The following is a 20,776-nucleotide window of genomic DNA, read 5'->3' on the forward strand; positions in this document are numbered from 1 at the left end:
ACGCTAGCGTTAGGCGATTCGGCGCTTAGTGAATTTGTCCCAAAGCTACTGTGGCTGAGCCACTGCACAGACTACTGGACAAAAATGCTACCTGTAAGTGGTCAGCCCTGCATGAGCAGTCATTCAAGGATGCCAAGAGACTCTTATCATCAGACAGTGTGCTAGTACATTATGATTTGAGTAAACCTCTTAACCTCACATATGATGCTTCTCCTTATGGAATAGGGGCTGTTTTAAGTCATACTGTAAGTGGCGGTCGTGAGGCTCCCCTTGCATTCTATTCACGAACCATGAGTACCACTGAGAGGAATTACACTCAGATTGATAAGGAAGCTTTAGCCATTGTGGCAGGGGTAAAGAAATTCCACGAGTACTTGTATGGCAGAAGTTTTGCTATAATTACTGATCACAATCCATTATTGGGTCTGTTTAAAAAAAATGGGCCTACTGTGCAGATACTTTCTCCACGCATGCTGAGATGGTGTTTATTGCTAAATGCATATGACTCTGAGTTGCAGTACCGCCCAGGAAAATAAATAAGTAATGCAGATGATTTAAGCCATTTATCTGTACATACTCGTCTGAGGTCCTCATGCTAGAGTCATTACCTAGTCCCCCTCTGCAGGCATCAGATTTTGCCTGCATGACAGCTACTGACCCAGTATTGTCTCGAGTGTTGAACTGGGTATGGAGGGGGTGGCCAAAAATAAGTTTAAAGGAAGAGTCCACACCTTTTGAGAAATGCCAGCATGAACTCTCTGCATACAAAGGTTGCCTTTTGTGGGGAAATAGAGTGGTAATTCCCAAAGCAGGGCAAAACCATGTTCTTAAAGCCCTACACAAGAGTCACCCAGGCATTGTAAATATGAAAGCCCTTGCTAGAAGTTATGTCTGGTGGCCTAAAATGGATGAATGTATTGAAAAATGGGTAAAAAGTTGTGTTCCTTGCCAGACCAACCACCATGCCCCTACTAAGGCCTGGGTACATCCATGGGAGGTGATGTGGAGCCCATGGTCGTGGCTTCATATCGATTTTGCAGGGCCTTTTCAAGGTCAGACATTCTTCCTTGTGGTTGATTCCTTTTCCAAATGGTTGGAAGTTGTTCCAGTGGCATCTACAACCACCCATGCAGTCATTCAAGTGTTGCGGAAGTTGTTTGCCACCCATGGACTCCCAGACACTATTGTATCCGATAACGGAGCACAGTTAAGAGAGACAGACTTCAGAGCATTTATGGAAAGCAACCTTATTCATCATGTTACAACAGCACCATTCCATCCATCCTCAAATGGACAAGCTGTGCACATGGTCCAGACTACAAAGGATGCATTAAAAAGGATAATTCATGGTGACTGGAATCATAGACTGGCAAAATTTTTGTACAAAATAAACAGGAAGATAAATTCTATAAAAATGCACAGACCTCCACAGTGAGGATGTTTGAAGCAGGAAGTAGTGTGTATGCCAGGAATTATGCACTGGGACCAAAATGGATACCAGCATTCATTGTTGAAGCCACAGGCCCTGTCTCATACAAGGTTAAGACTGTGGATGGCCGTGTTATTTGAAGAAATGTTGATCAGCTGCGGAGCAGACTAGGGCACAATGTTTGTCCTAACACAGAGGATAACCATGGCCAGTTTGGATTGCAAGGTGACCCAACTCCTCTAGCTTTTCCAGAGGAAGAGATTCCTGCAGCTGAACAGACAGTAGATGTACCTGAGGGGGTACCCGCAGATACTGAGACCAATCCATAAGGAGAGGTTATCAGTGTCCCAATGGAGCAGCCCAAAAGGGTCAATCAAAGGCCCTGCCACCTAGAGGATTATGTTATCTAGGAGGGGAGGGGTGTTATGTATTGACTGTTAATGTAATGCCAGTAGATGGCGGCTGTTACATGTTAAACTGAGATATGTCACTCTGCTCGGCTGATAATTGTTTCCCAAGTATCTGCCTCTCTATCTCTTCTTTTCTCCTAACTTGTTGGCAGTTCAGCCATGCTTTCCTCCCTAGTAAAGTTTGTTCTACTCCTAGCTTCTGTGAACATTTTGTGTACTACTACAGGGTACAGAACTTAATACCATGCATGGATTCAAATCGGTAATAGTGCTCAGTGCTGACCACTACCATCTCATACATCAACTTGTTTCAAAACTTTTTTCTGCTGTTCATTTGGGTGAGCTCTAGGCAGAAATTGCAAAAGCCTGTTTTACTTATGTAGTAAGAAGGATCTCTTAATGCTTCCCTGCTCAGATTTACTGAGCAAATTTACTAAAGGTTGCCGATTTACTAACTACCTACTCTAGCGCTACTTCACACCCTTACGCCAGGTGAAGTTGCGCTCTGGTGAAGGGGTGTAACTACGCTAATTCACTAAGTTGCAGATTTTCGTGAACGTTACCTCTTGCGCCAGACTTTACTTCGCTACCTCAGACCAGGAGAAGTGCAATAGAGTAGATAGGGACGGTCCAAAAAAAGTTGAAATTTTTTCTGAGTCCCAATAAAATGCTGGCATCTTTTACTTTTTATAGGGTATTAGGCGGAAAAAGATCTAAATTTTTTTTTAGGGTACGCTCCTTCCACCCTACATTTGATAACATATGGCACCTAAACTATACTGTGGGCATATGTGTAGGGCATTCGAATACATTTATTAAGGTTCCCTAGCCTCGTGTAGTGTAATGTCTTTGCTGCTGCATATACGGGCATTGTACTTTAACTGCATGCCGTATGCAAATTTGCCATGGCTAGCGTAATTCGAACCACTGATCGTAACATCGCTAGCACAACTTTGCAAACGATCGATAACTTGTGTGCAACTTCGGATCTTCTTGAATTTGCGCAGCCCTGTCGAATCTACGCCTGGATAGTGCTGGCGCAACTTTGAAGGTAAGTAAATTTGTCCCTATGTGTAACAGCAGTGCCAGAAAATGCAGCCTGCTGCACTAAACTGCTTTTTAGTTCTATCCAGCCCTTGCAGGAGCCACACACTGACAAAACTGGTATTTCATGAAATATATAACAATTAATAATTATTGTTAACTGCAAGAGGACTCTGTAGATCAGGACCCTGCTCCAAAGAGAGACCTTTTATAGAAATCCTACAAGCTTATTTTATCTGTTGTCAAAAACAGAATACCCATTATTCCAGAAAACAGATTATACAAAAATTACATCCATCCTTTCAGTGTGAAATCAAAGAGGTACACACACACTATCATTAATTTCATCATGATGCTTTTTAACTGCTTATATTTATTTGGAGTAGTAGGTGAAACTGTACCTTCAGCAATGCTTACCATTGTACCACCATTCAGCTCTATTTACTGTATATACTATTTGATTATCAATTCATTGATCAATGAATCCATCCATTAAAATATTTTGAAGTATGTTTCTTCTAAATTCTTTAAACCAGTTGCACTGTTGTTTGAAAAGGTTAATCATTTCAAACAATAGAAAGGTCACAAAAAAAACAGACTGAAAAGCCATGAAACGTGTCTTAGTTTAATCAATTTAACCTTTAGATAGCAATTTATTCTTCATGTTTTCATGTAAGCAGCATTCTGTTTTCAATTGCTGCATGTACGCTCTTATCAATAAATCTCACTAATACAAATGAACAATTTAGTATTGTCTATTTATTTTCATATATATTTATACGTCCTGTTTGTCTGGCATATCGATCCTCTGCATTTCACATATTCATGAGCCTAGACTTTTCTTTGCTCTTAGGTTTTTACCATGCTTCTTTTGCTTTGAGCAACAAGGAAACTATTATTGAAATTTGCTCCACTTCATAATAAAGTTCACCTCAAGATGTAATGTAGCGTATTACAAAATCTTGGCATTATAAACAATGGAATTCAGATGTGTGAATATTGTGTCTGCAGAATGCAAGCCTAGCAAGGAATGCAGATTTATCTTTATATGTGCATCAATATCAGTTGCCGTATTTCAAACACATGAAAGTACCCATATATATTTTAAATGTGTGTTAATATGAATCAAATGCCTTGTAACCACATCATGAATAAGGTTAGATAAAATTAGTACATTATATTAAACACAATTCAATCATCAAAACCAAAATCATAAAAAATTGATCATCTCATCTCATGTTATGCTACAGAACATTAGTATGTGCATACCAAAATGATCATCAGTTCATTATTTTATCTGAATGCCCTAACTGTTAAATCATTGGCAACCTAATGTTTGGTCTTCTGAGGTGGATGGCTTCTGATACCCTACAGTACAAGAAAGCACTGAATTAGATGGGTTTTTTTTGTCCTCAAAGAAAACAAAAATGTTTGGCAGTTACAGCATTCCCAAGTGAGAACTGTGGCTGTTAACACTTCACATTCATGCAAAATGATCTACTGCAGGCATGTCCACAGTCCGGCCTGGGGCCAATTGCGGGCCGTTTTGAAATTTACACCGGCCCGCAGCGTCCACCATGAAATTAATAATAATGCGGCCTGTTAGCACAGTGCGTTCAGGAATCGTGTAGCCGTAGCAATAATATTTGGGCACATTAGTGAAATGATCTGCCACTTGGTCTACACTGCTGCCTGTGTGCTGAAGGTGTTAGCAATAGACACGTACTGGCACGGAGTGACGAACTGCTCTCGCATACTTCTTTAGGGTTGAAGGTGTCAATAGACATACTGACGTGCCAGTACAGTAAACTAAAGACGTATGCGAGAGCAGCGCTTCACTATGTGCCAGTACATGTCTATTGCTAACACCTTCAGCACACAGGCAGCAGTATAGACCAAGTGGCAGATCATTTCACTAATGTGCCCAAATATTATTGCTACGGCAACACGATTCCTTGTTTAAATGAGTTCAAAGAATGTCAGGCTGAATGGTCAGCCTCCACACATTTTCACCTCACCAAATCTGGCCCTTGTTGCAAGCAGTTTGGACACCCCTGATCTAATGTAATGATTAAGCCCAGAGTTTACATGTCTCTGGATGAACAACATTGGAAATCCAGAAACTGGTTTCTATTTCAAAACCCAGTATGACTAGGACTCATATTCTGAGAAATTGATCTAGACCTTGCTTCTAGCACTCTGACTTTGTTCTTAGCCTGCTTTTGGATTGCTCTACCAGTTCAACCTTCTTTGACATTTAAGCCTGCTAATTTTTTCCATCTAGATAAAATAGTTTAACATCTGGCCCACTGCTGACATCCCTTTGCCTTCTCCATGCAGGCTCAAGGCTATGTCAGGAACTCCTGCTGCCATGGCCAGAGCAGCTTTTGTGTTGGTACATATCTTTTAAACCCTGCAGCTGCCTTATGTTTCTGATGCTTAAGTACTCTTTCCAATGAAACTGAAGCTAACTTGTTCTTCCCCAAGCTGCAATAACAGGTGCTTAATATTAAACAACACAATTAAATATTACTTTATTAAACATTACTTATCCTCCAGTGGTCATCTTCAGTTTGTTTGTGTTACTTGTAGAGAGTCTGCTATATAAGACTGATATAATCCATCCAGCAGCTTACCCTGGAGTGTTATAAAGCAGTACTTACCTGTCTCTGTCCAAGCCAAGCCAAGCCTACAGTTACCTGCAGAAAAATACAAATATAACTGCTTTCCGTTCAAATGCTCAGTGATTTTCCTAAGCAATCCTCATACTTCCAATCCATATAATTTATTCAAACCAGATATCACATTATGCATTCTGCATTTGTCCATTTTAATTCAGTTTTCCAGAGTGGGTCAGGCATCTGTAGATCTGCAATTCCCTTGTTAACACCAGCCATTCATAATGTTTCTCAAATGTTATTTTTTTAGTTAGATACACATAAATCACCAAAATATTTCTAACATCACTAGCACTTGTTTGTTTTTATGACATGTTTGTGTTTGCATGCAGGAATATAGTAGTTAAGTTGCCACTGCAAATTTAGTCATACAGTATCAACATGACAATACTGCACAGTGTATTATTCTAGCTCATTTTGTTTTAGTCATATCTGACCACACATTTGTTCCCACTTATTTTTGTTAACATTTTTCTCTGAAAAAGAATATGTGGTTTTGTGCATAATTTATTACTTGAGTTGGTAACAAATGTGTTCTTATTTTTATATATATATAGGGTTATTTATCAAAACTGGGCACATTTGCAACAAATCAGTTTTAACTTTGTTAAGCCAGCTGCAGGTAGAACAGTGAATGCAAAAGTATGTTTGGTTGCCATAGGTTACTGCCCAGGTGCAACTTTCCCCAGTGTAGATAAATGAGCCCCACTAGTGTGTATTGTCTATATCAGCTGTTTCGACCTTAAATCATAAATAAACACATAACCACTTATTGGGCTACCGAAAAGATTTTGTTGAAATAAGTTCATCATGTGTTGATTGCTTAACAATAATTAATCACATGTTTATATCGAATACAGCACATTTCCATTTTATTGTTCGTATGGCTTTTTTCCTATTTACATTTAAATTGCACAAGTACATTTACCCATAGCAACCATCAGAAAATGAATGCAAAGATCTGATTGCTATGGACAACTACACTGGTGTCATTCAGAACTTATCTTTGCAGATCAACTCATTTGTGAATTTATGTAATATATGCATTTTATATTTGAGTGTAAATTAACGCACCTGGACAATTCCAAATCTAGGTAGGCTGCATGAGTCTGCTCTCACTTAGTACTGACATAATCCTGAGGCTGCTGAGTTTAGTCTAAACTAAGAATTTCTTTGTCCTAAAATGCATTCCAATATTACAATATACCGTGTGCACCTTATTTTTAGGTACTAGATACAGTAAGTGGTATTGTGCATAATACTAAGAGTCAGTGTCAGACTGGCCCACTGGGATACCAGGAAAACTCCCGGTGTCCCAGGTGTCAGTGGGCCTCTTGCTTCTAACCATTTAGCCAATTTCATAGTCATTCCCTATTTCTTTATGGGGAAAATGCTTAATAATGGAAGAATATAGTAAGTAGATATAAAAGACTAGGAGAATAAAGAGTTTGAATGAGGAAAGGAGGAATAATAGTTTGGAAAGTGGGCCTATGGTCTAAGGTTTTCTGGTGGGCCCCTGGCATCCCAGTCCAACACTGCTAAGAGCTGCACAGTGTGAGCAGAACTGTGGGATTCTGCAAATGAATTAATGTTTGCCTAGTGAGCTATAGAATTAAGAGAACTCTTGTTATTTCACAATGTAAATGTCAGTGCAATAAACTGCATATCAGCATCTTTCATGCATGGTATGCTGTTATGTTTCTTCTGGGGGAATGTAATAAAAGGCATAAATGGATAAATGGAAAAACAGTTGGCAAAATTAAGAAAATTAAGAATAGGAATTTTGATGCACAGTTCATTTAACAGTTATTCCACTGCATTTGAATCGAGTACAGTGCATTTTAATACGTGTTTAACTAAGCCTTTCAAAAAATTGTATTGGTCTTTCAGAAAAACAAAAACACTTGAAAGGTGTAACAGAATCATCACAGATAATGTACCTAATAAATATATAGAATGGTTGTTCTGTTTCCGCGCCGTTCCTAATCTGTACTGTTTCTGGGTTTGCGTGGGCTCTGGTATTTTTGGCCTTATTCGAATAGCCGCGTGACATCATAGCGGTTGGCATGAAAACTCAAATATTTAATGAAGAAATGTTCCATTCTCATTGTCCATCGTAAAGGTCCATTCCTACAGTTCCTGGGTGAACTTCTTTTGACCATTGATGTTCCTGACCCTTGTCTGTTCCTGACTTTTCTGCCACCTGTACTGACCTCAGCCTGTATTTGACTATTCTTTGGATTCTGATTTTGTACCACGCTGCTGTTTGGTTTGACCTTGGCCTGTGACCCGATTTTGTTTCTGTTATCTGATTTGGTACCGAATTGCCCTTCTGGTATAGACCCTGCCTGTTTCATGCCTCCATGACTGCTCCCCCGTCCTTTTCACATACGTTTGGTTCCCTAGCCTGCACAGAACTCTCTCCTTGGTCCTCTCACATTAAGTCCCAAAGCCAAGGCAGAAGAGTGAGCCATGACCGGGTCCTTGGAGTTAGTTCTGAGTTTGGGATACCTTATGTTACACACATTAAGACAGGGCCTTAATTTAGGGTTAAGTTTAATGTCACACTTTGTGACCTGACTAAATCCAAACTCCTGGACTATTTACAACCCACCCTGATTCATTTTATTATCACTACAATATCTCTCTATCTATCTGTAACTTTCTAATTTATTGCAGAATAATATCTTTCACTGATATAACAGTATACTGTATATGCTGTCACTTGTATAAGCTTTCACTTGTGTTTTGCTTGATAAAGGTGCCTTGGTGCTCCGAAAGCTTCTAATGTATTTTTTTTGGTAGCCAATATAGGAATTACTTCTACAATACTTTTGCATTTGTTTGTTTGTTTTACTTGTTAACGTATTGGTAGACATCCCAACAAGATTATGCAGAAAGGAGGAATAGTTCCAGTTCCAATGAGGTAGCTTGTGGGGCCCAAGGCTCCCAAATTTTAAGAAAATTGCTATGTGTGCTGGAAAACTCTCATGAATCAAAAATGTTGAACTGTAGGACACAGCCACCATACGTGACTCTTAGTGCCCTCCTTTCCGCAGTTTCTACAGCAGAGAAAAGAATGTTATTTAATGCAGAGAGGGTCTACTTTTGCTTAGAAATGTGATGTAATGTTTGACCTGTAACCCTGTGTAACCCCTGTCCTCTTCCTGTGTGTGTTCTCTCTATGCTAAGTTCTAAAAAGCAACCAAGTTACTGTTCACATAGAAGTTGGTGTATCTGTCCTCACTTACAAAGAGGCTGCACAAGCTCTCTGCTAACAGGTTATGGATCCAGGTCGCAGAACCAATGAAATCTGATCCTAAAAATCTCCGTAGAGACAAAAGCTGAGCACATGGTAAGATGGCAGGCGTTCAGGCATAGCAAAGCTGAATAACAGCAACTGGAAATTTAAAGAGGAAAGTCTTTAATGTAAGGATGACCTGTGGAAAGTAGTCAGCACAGAGATACCAGAAAACAATCCTGAGGATTGGGATAAAAGAAACAGACAGGCTAGAACAGTTATTAGCCTACTGGTGGAAGATGATCAACTAATTCACTTCAGGGAAAAATATACAGCAAAAAGTATGTGAAATGCACTGCATGACACTCCATGAAAACAGGCCCAGATTTGTGGAAAGGCCAGCAAGGCCCAGGCCTAGGGCAGCAGGATTTTAGGTGGCTGCATACTGCCCAACCACACCCACATTGGTTCAGAAACACTAGGGATGTGCAGGAAATACAATCATTTTTTAGCTTCCAGTGCGCTAATCCCCACTTCATGCGAATAAAGGGGAGGGGACGGGGTGATGAATGACAGCAGGCCTAGGGTTGCCTGCTATGTAAATCTGTCCCTTTATGAAATATCAAACTTAAACAGTAAGCTATACAGCATGAGACTGCATTAAAATCAGGGAATGCAGGAATATTTAAAAGTAACTTTAGAAATTGCAGAACAGCAGGAATTGGAGACAAAATTAAATTTCAAAGCTTCCCTCCTATGCAGTCTTCCTGATTCATATAGTCCTCTGATAAATGCCACTGAAGTCAGACCTGAATCAGAAATAACTCTAGAATATGTCAAAGGCAAATTAATTGATGAATATAATCGAAGAAAACAGATCTGTAAAAGAGACTATAGCACCAGAAACAACTCTTAAAGCTGGAAAAATTGTAAAAGGAAAAGCTGAGAGCAGAGTGTTTTTATGGGAAAATGAACAAAAAAATGCAGTGGCAAAGATAGCAAAAGAAATTACAAAGGGTATTGCACATAACATTCCAGATAGTATGGAGTGGAGTGGATGTTCCTCAAGTTTACTCAAGATAACTGCACATCAAACTGTCCTATTGACTCAGAAGCAGCAAGTCTTATGACAAGTGATAAACAATTCTTTGATCAAATAGACTGTGATACTAATGAGAAAGTGTTCCTGGCAAATGGGGACAGAATCACTGTGAAAAAAATTGGTCAAGGCTACATGAACTGTGTCACAGGCATAGGACAAAAACACAATACAGTTATCCTTGTGAAAGATGTGCTGATGTGCACAATTCAGAATGGTTCAGAAATCATAGCTGAGGGAATAACAATAGATCTGTATAAGTTCAAATGTGGAGAAAACAAAGCTGAAATTGCCACTCAATCTCCTCATCAAAAATGCACAGACATCTGGGACACAGACATCCAGATATAATATATGAACTGTTAAACAAAAATATGACTTCTGATAGATATAAATATCACCATGCAATACATCCATGGCATCCATCTGCTGTATCAAGGCAAAGGCAACATGGTTACCACTACCTAAAGCAAGTCAACAGGGCAAGTCAACCTTTAGAGTTGTTCCACAGTGATGTGTGTGTGGACCAATGAGAACACAGACCCCAGCTGGAAACAAGTATTTTGTGATCTTCATAGATGATTACTCCAGATACACAAAAGTATATTTAATGAAGCAAAAAAGTGAAACACTAGATAAACTCAAGGAGTATATCCACAAACAAATTCCAGGGCAATCCTTTGACACTGAGATCTGACAATGGAGGGGATTACACAAGCAGAGAAGCATATCTAAAGGAACAAGACATTCAACATCAAACAAGTGCTCCATACACTCCAGAGCAGTGTAAAGATGACAAGGTGTATGCTAAAGGAAGTCAACCTCCAAAACAATTTCTGGGGAGAAGCAATAATCATAGCAACATAACTGCAAAATTGCCTACCATCAAGATCAATAGCAGCTACACCTTATAAGCTGTGGAATGGTAAGAAATATAAATCACTTGAGAACTTTTGGTTGCAAGGCATACGTACAGATTCCAAGTGACAAATGCCACAAACTGGAAGACAAAGGTCAGGAAAAAAAGTCACAAAAATTTGGTCAGTATTATGATGTAGTGAAACATACAACTGTGAGAACACCCTTATGTATTGCAGCAAGCAAAGGTATGCAAGTAAACTTAATTTCTTTATGGCGAAATTAATGAAGACCTATATATGGAACAACCACTTGGTTGTGTGCATCCAGAAAGCAAAATTTAGTATGCAAGCTTCAGAAGTGCCTATATGGACTTTAAGGAGAAGTAAACCCCTTATTGAAAAAAACCTACCCCTCAACCCTACATAGACCCTCCTCCCCCCTAGCCTAGCTGCTACCCAGGGCAAATGCCCCTAACTTTTTACTTACCCCTCAGTGCAGATTCACGGCATCAGAGTTCACAGCAGCCATCTGGAATGAGAAAATAAATCCAGTCCTTTTACATGGAGGATTTTCCAAGCAAGACCATGTCTGTACAAAAAAACAACAGATGGATATATGTATTGATCTCTGTGGATGATGTGCTAGTCTGCTATGTGAAAGGGACAGTAATGACATTGTTCAAAGACTAAAGGCAAACTTTGAAACTAAGGATTTGGGGAATGTCACGTGTTACCTTGGAATACAAATTTAGAGAGATTATGGGGCAAATTTACTAAAGGGCGAAGTGGCTAATGCTAGCGAAAATCAGCGTAACGTCATTTTGCCACTTTGCAGATTTACTAACGGTTCCTGGCGTAAATACGCTAGCAAAGTAGACATACTCTAGCACCACTTCGCACCCTTACGCCAGGTGAAGTTGCGCTCTGGCGAAGGGACGTAGTTAGACTAATTCACTAACTTGCGGATTTTACTGAACGTTACCTCTTGCACCAGACTTGCCTTCACCACCTCAGACCAGGCAAAGTACAATAGAGTAGATAGGAAAAAAAAATTCTAAGTCCCAAAAAACGCTGGCTTTTTTTTACTTTTTACTGGGTGATTGGCTGAAAAATATTGAATTTTTTTTTTGGGGTACCCTCCTTTCCCCTTACATTTGGCACCTAAACTATACAGTGGGCACATGTGTAGGGCAATATTAGACCTCTATTAAATTTTATTAAGTTTCCCTGGCCTTGTGTAGTGTAATGTAGTTGCTGCAGCCATTGTACTTTAACTGCACACCGTATGCTAATTAGGCATCGCTAGCGTAACCTCGGACTGCTTATTGCATTATCACTAGCGCAACTTCGCAACCATTTGGTAACCTGTGCGCAACTTCGGATCTTCGTGAATTTGCTCAGCCCTGGCAAAACTACGCCTGGCGAAGTGTGGCGAAGCCGTCGCTAGCGCATTTTTGCTGCTTAGTGAATTTGCCCCTATGATGGAAGTGTCCTACTTAATCAGAAAAATAAAATGAATGAACAGATAACCTATTCTGTAACAGAGGAAACAAAGGAAGTGAAAATGCCTATGGAAGTTGCATGTCTGAATGGTGAGAATGGTGAGCGAATATTGATGAACAACTACCAAAATTGAAAGGTTATTGACAAATTATTGTTCAAAGTCACAGTGACAAGACTAGACATTGCAGCAGCAGAAGAAATACTTTTCATAAAGGTCTGAGCTCCATCACATGTGGTAAAGCGCATCATAAAATACCTGAAAGGGACTATCAATAGGAAGTTGAAATTGCCAGCAGTACTTTGTTAACTGGTTATGTAGATGTAGACTGTGGGAAGTAATGTAAAGACCACAAGTCAACAACAAGATTTTTGTTTCAACTGGAAACTGTATGCTAGACCAGTAGAAAACAAGCAACCGTAGTCCTATCACATACAGAAGCTGAATATATTGTTGCAGCACAAGCTTTTCAAGAAATTACTGTATCTGGTTATGTCAACTCTTGATGAATTTGAGGATGGACATACATGAAAAAAACCTACTCATCATTGAATTGCAGTACTGTCCACCAGAGACCACGGTGGTAGACTCATTAACCAAGGATTATTTTGAGAAACTGATTGAAAGAATGAATCTTGTGGAATAATCTTCTTGCTGTTGAGAAGGGGGTTGAAATACAAAAGACAGAGATTGTTCCAGCGCATGTTACTTAATGCAAGTAGGGTCTATTGTTGCTTAGCAATGTGATGTCATGTTTGACCTGTAACCCTGTGTGATTTTATTCTTCCTCTTCTGTCCCAGTCCCAGTGAATGTGCTGGCTTACTTTAGGCTGATGTCACATGTGGCATTTTCTCCACTGGTATAGAAAATTCCAATCCACTACCAACTCCCCTAACAGCATCTGCTTGTTGGATTGGGTTTTCAGCTTCTCTTCCTTTACCGAGGCCTCATCTTCCCTCAGGTGAATCAACACATCAACTTGATGGAAATACCTCCCTCCTACAAGGTTTCATGGGACCTCCGACATTTCCTACACATCATGGGAAATACTCTATTTTATTTTCACTTTTGAACTGCTGTATTGTAGTGCATTATAGTGTATATGCAGTGAGACTAAATATCAGGTTGCATGTTGGGAACACAAGGAAGAATATTTTACCTGGAATAACAAAGGCTACATGTTTTTTTAAGAAAGGAAAGAATGGGGCTGGCATGCAAAGAAAATGTCCAGTTATAGATTTATAGCATCACTAAACCATGATTTCTGTCAGTAGGGTTGCCACCTTTTCTGGAAAAAAATACTGGCCTTCCTATATATTTATCTTTTTCCCCTATTAATAACATTGGGATCAACCATCATTTTTACCGGCCAGGCCGGTAAAATACCTGCCAGGTGGCAACCCTATCTCTCAGTGAAGCAGGATATTACAAATGATTAGAAGGAGAGATAAAAGATAATCTTGGGAAATCAAGAGGAAGCAATATATATTAAATGCAACCCCTGCAGAGCCATCTCTTAACTCTTTAGCACCATGGCATTGCTATATAATGCACTGATTATGTTTTTCTAAATACATTTAACTCAAAAGAATGTTTGGAAGCAAGTAGCTGTAACGTATAGCATCAATTATTTGTGAAAGCACAAAATAAGAGAGGGGATGTGTTTTTCTGTGATGTTAATTAAACTCCATACTGTTGCAGCTATGCTCTATATCAGGGATCCCCAACCTTTTTCACCCATGAGCAACATTCAGATTTAAAAAGAGTTGGGGAGCAACACAAGCAGGGAAACCGTTCCTGGGCGGTGCCAAATAAGGGCTGTGATTGGCTATTGGTAGCCCCTATGTGGACTCTTCATCTACAGGAGGCTCTATTTGACAGTACACCTGGTTTTTATGCAACCAAAACTTGCCACCAAGTCTGGAATTAAAAAATAATCACCTGCTTTGAGGCCACTGAGAGCAACATCCAAGGGGTTGGGGAGCAACATGTTGCTCACGAGCTACTGGTTGGGGATCACTGCTCTATATCATAACAAAAATGCAAGCAAGATAAGATTAAAGCAACGCACTTGAGTTAGAGCTTTTTTATTTTTATAACTTCAAATTGAAACTAAGTAAATACATGTTAAAGAGGAAGAGATAATGCCATAATAATCCCCTAATATATACTGTATATACAAATGGTAAAATAAATAAAACAGAAAGCAGTTGATGGTAAAAAGATCAACCAACTGACCTTTAAAATGCATTTTTCCATGCTACAAGAGAGCAATTATGGCGGTCAATTATTGGGATGGTTCTTGGGCTGAAAGTTGCTGAACTGGCATTTGCACGTTAAGTCGAGGAACTTACAAATAGAACTTTAATATATAAAGATCAGGCAAATGCCAGTTCAGCAAGTTTTCAGCACACTAATATTGCACACTTCTTTAGTTAATACATTGGACTAGAACTATGCCAATAATTTACTGACATTTATTGCCGGTATTATTCAGCCATTTAATATGAAACTATGAGGCTTATTTATTAAAGGTCAAATTAAAGTGGTTTTAGAGGTTTTGGAAACCATAACTAAACTCACATTCTGTAAAACCACAAATGTCATGGAATTTATTAAAAGATCTGAATGTGATTTAAAAAAAGCACTGACCGATACACTAAAAAATCCAAATACCTCGAAAACCTCTAAAAATTTGAGTTTTTCGGACAACTCCTAGTGAAAAAGAATCTAAAACCTGATTTAAAAAAATTAATGAAAAGCAATCCAATAAGATCAGCACAGCTCCCATTGACATCTATAAGACCTCAACAATCTTTACTTTGCAAAGTTTTTCATTAGAGGTTTTTGTGGTTTTTAGACTTATTAAAGCTCAAATTTTTAGAGCTTAGAAATAAAAATAGAGGAAAACCACACATTTTTCAAGATTCGTGAAAAAAACCCAACATAATTCGGTTTTTAGTTAATGTGCTCCTAAATGTTCATCAATATATGGAAGACTACTCTGTCGCTATGTTTCTGAACAAAAACAGTCAGCCACCTCTTTAAAGTTTAATAAGATAAAAGTATTTTAAAGATTCACAAAAAAGATTCTACTATGTTAGCCATTAGATCACAGGAAAAACTATTTTGCGCTCAATTTAGTAGCAAATCACAATCCAAAACGTAATCCAATTTCAGTATTCTGAAATAAATTTTCTCAGAACTAGTGTTGTTTTCCTTCAGAGGTTTACTTTCTCCCTATGAACTGTGGAGATGTAGGACATCTTATGCACAGATAGAATACACATTTCCAATAGACAGGATTAAACAGTTCCATACAGTTCCATACAAAGGTCTTCATTCCTCTGCCCCAAACTATATTTCTTCACTTGTCTCACTATAACGTTCTGGCTGTCTCCTCCTCTCCTCTCAGGGCCATCAACTTTTCATACCATCCACATCCACTGCCACTTCTTGTCTGAAACTTTCTAGCTTGTTGCACCTTACCTGAAATTCTATCCATGAATTTCTTCTTTTTAGAGCACTAGATCATTAGTCTAGTCCTGGCACTTAAGGGACAATGCATTAATCCTGTGCACCTATGTACCCCTAATTTGTTCCTGTATGGTATCCACTTAATTAGACTGTAAGATCTATGGAGCAGGGACATTCTACTGCCTCTCTTACCACATGGCACTTAAGCTCTGTGTACACTGCACATTTTTTCTATGCTGTCACAAGATTAAGGTTATTTGGAATTAAAATGACCACTGTATAGTATTCCTATATAGTTAGCAATTACAGGTATTGCATTTAAACAACTTTTTTGTTTTTGCAAAAATATACTTTTTTCCTCTTTATATTTTAAAGTCTCAGTTTGGTTACCTAAACACTAGTTCATAAAATGTTTAACACAAGTAAATTATTTCTGTTTTTATAGACTTGTATGGTTAGGCGATAAGTAATCCTGCTGAGATTGACAGAGGGATTCAGGTGTAGGGCTAAAGTGAGTGAAGCTAAATCCCATCTGCTGGAGATAATAGAGGGGGCAACAGTGGATCAATAGAGCAGCAATCTGTGTTGTAGTTGAATTCTGTAGATAAAGCATGTTTTTCACCAATTTAATTAAACCACATCTAAAAAACAGGTCACTATAAGGTCTGGTATAGCGATAAACTTTTAATTCCCCAAAAGATAAATAAACAACTCTCTACATTGTAATATAAAACTTCTGCAGTATACTCCAGGGTAGGCACACTGAAAATACATTTTGGGATTGCAGTCATTCATATTGATATGGCTCTATTGATTGATTGTGTTGCAATCAGTTGTAATGGCTAGGAGGTAGTCAAATACTGAAAACAATGGATCATTGGAACTCCATAAGGTTTTATTGATGGTTCAAAAATAGAATAATTGATAGCTACAAATTTAAAAACCATGTCCATGAATAATTTGCACCATTAATATTAGGATGGCAAAATAGGACTTCTGCTTAGCTTATGTAAGACATAAAATAGCAATATATTAGTTCAAATAGGTAAAAATTTTGCTCCAGATAAATATTAAATAAAGTAGATTGCTTGTAGATGTTTATTGTTGTCAATTAAATGTGATGATAAATTGGAGTAGAAATTAACATTGGGTAGGAGATAGTATATACTGTATCTGTCTGCTATAGGATAACTATAGGAAATTGTTAGCATTGGTGGGCTACTCATGAACAAAATAATATCTGTTTCTACTCTCCATCTATGCTGAAAAACTGTTGTGGGTTAAAAAACTTTTAATTTGACATTGAATTTAAAACTCCAGACAGCATAATCTGGATGAGAACATTTTCAGTGTGTGAAAACTAAATGAGTTGTTCTGAATAATTACGCATAGGAACCAGGGTATTTGTGAATGATTAGTTGTTCAGCCTTGTGGCTCAATATGACAAAAACAGCATGTTCTGTCCAAGCATCAAGTGATTAAATGGATGACTAAGATATCTGTCACAAATATGCTTAAAAGAATGTTGCTAAGAAAAAGCTTGAGCTATTTTGGAATTTTATATGAAAAAATGTTAAGGAAGGTGAAATAATGGTAAGACTGTTAAAAAGCAATAATCACTCTCTTGAGGGATATTGCGTTGCTAAAACTTGACTTTATTAAGCACTTTTCGACCTTCCATATTAACAAGCTGGGGACCTGGGATTAGTTTGCACATGGCCTATCCTTAGTCTTGTAGTCTTAGTCTTAGTCAAGTAATTGTAATCACTTGATACCCCATGCCAGTGCTCGTGTTAGCAGAGAACTTCACTGGCCTAGGGTTCTTCTTAGCAAGCACCACAGAGCAATCCTCTTCTTGCTTTCTCTTTTTTTCAAGCAGGTACTTACGCACAGTAGAGTGAAAAGTCAAACTTTGACAAAAAAAAGCTGGCTTTTTCGCTTTACTGCACATTCGCTGGCCAGGGGTTGAGAATAAGGATGATGCTGGAGAAAATAATTGCTCCATGGTGCTATTTTTTAAGATTTACTTGCCCATCAACTCATACCAGGGCTGGAACTAGGTGTAGGCAGAATAGGCACCTGCCTAGGGTGCAACAACAGGGGGTTGGGGGGCGTTTGGCAGGTACCTGTAAAAGAGTTGTTTGCCTACCTCTAGTTCCTGATTGCTGCCCTGTGGCACACTCCCCTCCCTGCTCTCTTTCAGTCTCCCATCCCTTTCCATCTGCTGCCTCTCACTTTCTGCTGCAAATGTGCATGTGCGGTTGTTCTCATGTGCTTGTATGGGGGAGTGGCAGGTCTAGGGCGCCCGGTTGGCTTGGCCCAGCCCTGACGCACACACACAATTGCTCTATGGTAGAAGAATCTTACCTAGTCTTTTGCCTGTTTGATATTGGTGTAATATCTTTGGGACACTAATATAGATTTCTATAATAGTTCAGAAACACAGATGACTGAGGCAGGTGTCACACAATTGCCTTGAATTGCCATGAATTTGGAATCAAGATATGTATGTCAAAAGAGATCCCATGGCAAGTAAGTAAGTAAGAAGACAGTCATCTTGTTAGGTTTAGCAGTAGATTAAAAGCTAAATGGAAAGTGGACCTTTACATTTATTTTAGTATGTTTTAGATTGACTCTCACTCTCTTTTCCACTGATCTCTATGTTTAATATTTTATGGTCTTTGCATTTTCTGCCTTCCTGGTCTGCTTCTAGCCATCACTCAAATTGCAGATTGTTATATTGTTGTTGGATTATTTAACCCAGTGACAAAACAAAGGGCTACATTCAATTCCATTTATTATTATTATTAACATATATTTATATAGCGCCAACATATTGCATAGCACTGTAAAGTAAATGTGATTATACAACTAAATCGCATGAATTATATACATAGAACATATGGCGTTACATACATCACAATCAATACCAGTACAAAAAGGTGAGGAAGGCCCTATGCATAGGCATACACTCTAAAGGGAAGGGAGTAATACACAAGGTGTGGGAGTGGGCAAGATCGAATTAAGTGGGTGAGAAATGTGGTACTGTATGTGGTGTTGTGTTTGGTAGTTAAGCAGAGTGAGGGTAGGCTTCTCGATAGAAGTGCGTTTTCAGAGATTTCTTGAAAGCAGAAAGGTTGGGAGAAAGTCGGACAGACTGTGGGAGAGAGTTCCAGAGGAGGGGTGCAGCCCTTGCAAAGTCTTGAATGTGAGCATGTGAGGAGGTAATGAGGGAAGAGTTAAGTAGCAGGTCAGTAGAGGAGCGTAGTAAGCAGTTGGGTGAGTATATAGAGATGAGTTCAGAGATGTAGGGTGGTGCAGAGTTATGAAGTGCTTTGAATGTCAGGGTCATTAATTTGAATTTGATTCTGAAAGGTAACGGAAGCCAGTGCAGGGATTGACAGAATGGTGTGGCAGAGGAGGATCGGTTGCTGAGGTGTATGAGCCTCGCAGCAGTGTTCATTATGGACTGGAGAGGAGACAGTCTCTGGAGGGGAATTAAAAGAGAGTTACACTAGTCTAGATGTGATATAACGAGAGAGCGAAAAAGAATTTTGACAGCATCTTGGGTGATAAATGATCGTATTTTGGATATGTTCCTTAGGTGGAAGTGACATGATTTAATAAGTGACTGGATATGAGGAGTTAATGACAGGGCAGAATCTAGGATTAACCCAAGGCACCGGGCCTGGGGAGAGGGATATGGAATTGTTAGCTATGATGGATACTTCCGGGATGTTACTGGTGTTAGTTGGAGGAAAGAGAACCATTTCCATTTTAGAGAGGTTTAATTTAAGGTAGCGTTGCAACATCCAGGTAGAGATAGCGGACAGGCAGGAGGAGACGCAAGTTATGAGTTCTGGGTTGAGATCAGGAGATGAGAGATAGATCTGAGTATCGTCAGCATAGAGGTGGTAGTGGAAACCATACGAGTTGATTAATTTGCCAAGGGAGGAAGTATAGAGGGAGAATAGTAATGGTCCCAGGGCAGAGCCTTGAGGAACCCCAACAGAAAGAGGTAGGGGAGAAGATGCTACTCCGTTGTAGGAGACACTGAAGGAACGATTGGTGATGTAAGAAGAGAACCAGGACAGGGCTGTGTCACAAAGGCCAAGCGAATGGAGGGAGGAGAGAGGGGGTGATCTACAGTGTCAAATGCGGCTGAGAGATCAAGCAGTATTAGTAGTGAGAAATGATTGTTGGCTTTAGCGTTTAAAAGGTCATTAGTTAGTCGAGTCAGGGCAGTTTCCGTGGAGTGTTGTGGCTTAAAACCAGATTGTAGGGGGTCCAGCAGGTTATTGTCAGAGAGGAATGAGGTTAGTCGGTTGTAGACTAGGCGCTCAAGTAGTTTCGAGATGAAAGGTAGCAGAGAGATAGGTCGGAGGTTGTCAAGATTGGAGGGATCAAGAGAGGGTTTTTTTCAGAATGGGGGTGACAAGAGCATGTTTTAGTTGAGAAGGAAACAGTCCATTTGAGAGCAAAAGATTAAATAGGTGAGTTAAGGCTTTGATTAGACAAGGATTGGTATTGCGGAGAAGTTTTGAGGGAATTGGACCAAGCGGGCAAGTGGTAAGGTGAGAAGAGGCCAAAAGCTTTGAGACTTCCTCATCAGTGACAGGGGTGAAGGAGCACAGGAGAGACTGGGGAGTTTGGAGGGAGGGTGGTGGAAGTCTAAGGGGGTTGAGTAGTGTAATGTCCCTTCTAATATTGTCAATTTTGTTTTTGAAGTGTTCAGCAATATCTTGAGCAGAGACAGATGTGCATGGAGGGGGTGAAGAAGGGGAAAGGAGAGTGTTAAAGGTGGAGAAAAGTGGTGTTGTTTTTTTAGAAATGGAGTTAATGAGTGAAGTAAAGAATGTTTGTTTGGCTTGGAGGAGGCTGGTGTTATAGGAGCGCAGGGCAGATTTGTAGCTCCAAAATCTGATTCTGAACGGGATTTGCGGCAGCGACGCTCAAGTGCACATGAATGTCTTTGGAGCGCTTTTGTATGATCAGTATGCCAAGGTTGAAGTGGTTTGGGTCTAGCATGTTTAGTT

The 20,776-nt window shown here is 39.3% G+C and overlaps 1 pseudogene; it reads left to right on the forward strand.

Moving 5' to 3' along the window:
- Nucleotides 1-290: 290 nt before the first annotated feature.
- LOC121395105 lies at nucleotides 291-1,698 on the forward strand (annotated as a pseudogene).
- Nucleotides 1,699-20,776: the final 19,078 nt, after the last annotated feature.

The sequence above is a fragment of the Xenopus laevis genome, chromosome 6S (genome assembly GCF_017654675.1).
Source record: "Xenopus laevis strain J_2021 chromosome 6S, Xenopus_laevis_v10.1, whole genome shotgun sequence".
Taxonomy (NCBI): domain Eukaryota; kingdom Metazoa; phylum Chordata; class Amphibia; order Anura; family Pipidae; genus Xenopus; species Xenopus laevis.